We start from the raw sequence: 5,008 nt of genomic DNA, 5'->3' as shown, positions 1-5,008 counted from the left end.
TAGTGCTACTGCTAATATTAGTCTTACCGCTGACCTAGTAAATATAAATATTTTACTTAAGATTACTATAATTGCTATAGTGCATGAATTTTTATTACTAGTCTGATAATTATTTATTAGTCTCGGACTTACAGATATCGAGTACTTATGAACCCTGCGTCATCGATCAACCAACCATTCATTTAGATATAATGTTTTAAGTGACAAAATTAACAAGGCATAGTACAAGTTTAGATATTGAGCACTGCACTGTTCAATAGGGGAACTCCAGTATGAGCAAATGAAACCGGAAATCTTAAACAGGGGTAACAGGGGTAGCGGACAGTATATAGGGAACTTATATATAGTGTGCTAGCTTTTCTGGTGATGCGGTAGAGTCTCCCTCTATTGCCACGATAAAATTATTTGAGAAAATTATTTTGAGAACTCTGAAGATTTAATAGCGTTTTCATATTTCAGGCAAACGGACTACTATTTAATCTTGAAACAAATAGGAAACTAAAGGTTTGTTTCATTAAATAGACTTAAAAGCAGAATTGCAACATCGTTACCTATTCCTTCATCTAAAATTTACATGCATGTTTTAACTTCTAAACATTAAAAGCGATATATTTCCAACTTTCTTTAATAGACACGTTGTAACATGGGCACCGACACGGTGCAACACGGAGGGTATAATGGACGAGCTTCCCGGACACGGAGGGACACGGTGGACTTCTTGTATATTGAGAATATACACACACCGTGGCACACCGTGTACACGGTGTAACACAGAGCATTTCACGCGGTGTTTCTTCCACCGGGCGTTGCGGAAAACTCGTGAGCTGTACTGTAAAACATGTCACGTACGAAAACATATTCATGAAATGTACTCTGTCCTTGATGTGTATGCGATTTGCAGGATAGGTTGTGGGCAACATAATTATACTGTCAAGAATCTTGATGTTTTTGATCTGATGTTTGTAAAAAAAAAATGTTTTATGCCCTCCATTTATCTTATGCTAGACAAATGCCTGTATTGTAAAGAATGCGTGAAAACCAGTTCCCATTTGGTCCTGTAGCTTTGTTAATGTTTACTTCCTTAAAACACCACAAGACATTTTTTTATGAATATTGTCATTTATAAATGACGAAAATAACAAATATTTACAAATAAACTACCTTAACTACTAGGGAGATCACAGACAAACATACATAGATTCATTGACCAACTAATATCACAATGGCAGCGGGATCTCCCTAAAGTCTACGCAAGACATGATTATCATTGCTGAATGTACATTTAGAAGATGGGAGATCACCAGGTAACATATATACAACAATGGCAGGGGGATCTCCCTGTGATATGAAAAATCAAAACAATGAATGTAAAAATAAAGGTGGCATATACAAAAATTTCGCCACAAAATCCAATGACAATTGGATTCCGCAACCCAAAGGACAAAGAGGGGAACTGGAGACATGATGAAAGTCAATACAAAGCATATATACATATTATGAGATCTGTAAGAGTTTAAATACAACTTTAGTCTTTATTTTATTTAGTTGTAAGGTGGCCAGCAACACAAAGAGTCATAAAAATATTTATATATCATTGATAACAATAAATATTATTGCATGAAGAAAAAAACTCTGGTGTATAAAGAAAAAAAAAATAAAGGGGGAGGGGGTAGCATAGAACTACAAAACTAAAATAAACAGGGGGAGGGATAGCAGACTTTATCTGAACTACCAGGCATTGAGGGAGGTACCAAACCTAATCTGACCTACCAGGGACTAAGGGTGGAAGCAGATATGATCTGACCTTTTGTGGTGGAAGGGTATCAGCAGACAAGATCTGACCTATGGGTTGATGATGATAGCAAACTTTAACTGACCTACTACAGTTGAAATAAGCAGCAGACATGATCTGACCAACTATGATAAGGGTGGAAACAGACCTATAACTAACAGTCAACTACATATGAAAACAATCAGGTGAAAATGCTCAATAACTTTTAATAGAAAATGAACATATACGAATGTAACGCTTGACAGCATCTGACTTGCATCTACCCATACTTTGAATAGCATTTTCCAAAAAAAACCTGTTTTGGTGCATGTGTAGCAGCTCCAATTCTGAAGCTGTGACACTTATATTGTTTTGGATCTAAACCAATATATTTGATAACTTCACTTAGTTTCTTTGAAACAAAAGAATATGTCACAGTACAACCATCTAAGAACTGAAATAAAGGTCCATTCAAATGACGGAAATGTTTTAGATATTGAAACAATACATGTACTGGGCAAGAAAGGATATTGTCTGATGTTTCAAAAGTAATAAATCTAGGTTGTCCTAAACTAATGGTTTTGAAATGACGAAGGACCAATTGTACATGCTTTAATTTGTTATTTGCTACCTCTAAATGCATATCTGACCTTAGAATAACATATTCTGCCCGTATTTGTGATGTTATAGCCAATTCACCTAACCTGAAAAATCCATGAAATGCGAGCATAAACAAAGCCTTTAACAGTAACAAGCTGCAATGATCAATAACTGTGTGTCTCAAAGCCTTCACCATCTTGATAAGAATTTCACCAGAATTGGCAAATGCGAGTCAACAGCTGGACCTAATTTGTGACACCCTTTCAGCAACTTTTACACTAAAAAACACTGCGCTGGATCTGGCATATCAAGAATTTTATGAATGTAGATCAAAGGTGAAATATGTGATGTTATTGAGCTTGGTGAATATCCACTATCAAATAAATGACCTTTAAAATTGTAAAGTGTATTGAATTTTACAGGTAAGGAAATGGATTTTTCAAAGAAAGTGACTCTCATCAGCCACGTACCTCAAATCACTTGACTCGACACTAATTTAGTGTTTCGGCGGTGTGATACGAGGTTTATAAATTATAATTTATTACAGTTAATTGCTTAGCTGCAAATCCGCCATCATCAGGAGCCTATTTGCAAATCTGCCATACAGATTATCTAATTAATGAAGATGTGATCATATCACTCAAATTCTTATTGCGTTATTGTCTTAACAGCCATTGTTCTTACTTTGAGCACTTTTATATAGGGATAGTTCAGATTTCATTTTAAAAATAGAACGTCTGCGACCACACAACGAGTGCCTGCTGGTCAGTTATGATGTAACATCACTTTACACCAATATGCAATTCGAGGAGCTAATCGCAGCCGTTGAAACGGCCTACAGAGAATTTGACAGAAGCGTATTCTCAATCCAAGCCCCGCCCACAGCGGACCTGAGTTATTTACTCAGATTAATTCTAGAAAATAATATATGTGAATTTAATTCAAAAATTTACAAACAAATTATAGGATGTGCGATGGGATCTAAATGCTCCCCATTTGTATGTGATATTCGCTTGCATCAGATCACCAACGAAATTCTCGGGGAAAACAAAAATAATTTATCACGGTCGCTATCGAGACGATGGGTTTATCATTTTTCATGGAAATGAAAATGAGATTCATTAACTTTTCTCTATAGCCAATGCTCATCACCCACTATTGAAATTCACGTATGGAATTTCTAAGCAAAGTATGAATTTCCTAGACACCACGGTATACAAAGGAAATAAATTCAAGAGAGATTTAATCCTGGATTTCAAAACATATATTAAACCCACCAACACGTTCCAATATTTGGATCGGTGTAGTGCTCATAATCCTTCTGTCTTCAAGGGATTCATTAAAGGCGAAACCATTCGTCACCTTAGAAATACTAGTGACACTACTGCACTCAACAAAATTTTAAGTGAATTTAAAGTTAAAGTCAAAAAGATAGGCTATAGTGAAAATGAAATCAATCAGAATGTACAAATTGTTCTTGATAATTATAACAGGGACACAGCTCTCAAAGTGAAAAAAAGTAAGAAAAAAAGAGAGATCCCCCTGGTTTTTGTAACCAAATACAATCCAGGACTCCGGAAAATTAAACAGAAATTAATAAAGTACTGGCACATTCTTTGTAAAGATAAAGACTGTAATGCGATTTTCTCTGAATTGCCTATTGTGTCATATAAACGCAATAAGAATTTGAGTGATATGATCACATCTTCATTAATTAGATAATCTGTATGGCAGATTTGCAAATAGGCTCCTGATGATGGTGGATTTGCAGCTAAGCAATTAACTGTAATAAATTATAATTCATAAACCTCGTATCACACCGCCGAAACACTAAATTAGTGTCGAGTCAAGTGATTTGAGGTACGTGGCTGATGAGAGTCACTTTCTTTGAAAAAGCAACTTTTGCACTAAAAAACACTGCGCTGGATCTGGCATATCAAGAATTTTATGAATGTAGATCAAAGGTGAAATATGTGATGTTATTGAGCTTGTTGAATATCCACTATCAAATAAATGACCTTTAAAATTGTAAAGTGTATTGAATTTTACAGGTAAGGAAATGGAATCAGCCCAGGTTAAAAAAAGCTTCCATGAATGTTGATATGCTTTTCTTGTTGCCAGGGCCAATGAGGCTTGTAGCAGTCTTTGTGCTGAAAATGTTTAACGTGAAGAAGGTCCTCTGGAATTTTTGTTTGTTGTTATTGTAAATATGGTGCTTCCCGGAATGCCTCCTGAAATTGAAAACGGGATAGTCTGTCAGCTGTAACATTCAACTTCCCAGGAATGTGTTTTGCAAGGAAATGAATATTGCACTGTAGTGACACTGAAACAAGTCTGCACAACAATTTCATCAAGGAGTTTTCCTTACAAGACTTCTTGTTGATAACCCCTACAACAGCCATATTGTCTGAAAGGAACAACACCTTTTTATTTTGAAAATGAAATGACCACACTTCCAGTGCAAGAACTATTGGGAACAATTCTTTAATGCAAATTTAATAATCATCTAACCCTGAAGGCCATTTACTGACAAAGCACTGAGACCCCAAGACAGCTGCAAAACCAAGGGAACCTGATGCATCTGTATATAGACTGAGATGGTCTGAAGATAACCAAGCATTGTCCAAAAAACTGATT

The sequence above is a fragment of the Saccostrea cucullata genome, unplaced genomic scaffold (assembly GCF_032062105.1).
Source record: "Saccostrea cucullata isolate Sc308-1 unplaced genomic scaffold, CSIRO_AGI_Scuc_v1 ctg7116, whole genome shotgun sequence".
NCBI classification, from domain to species: domain Eukaryota; kingdom Metazoa; phylum Mollusca; class Bivalvia; order Ostreida; family Ostreidae; genus Saccostrea; species Saccostrea cuccullata.
This window is presented reverse-complemented; position numbering follows the sequence as displayed.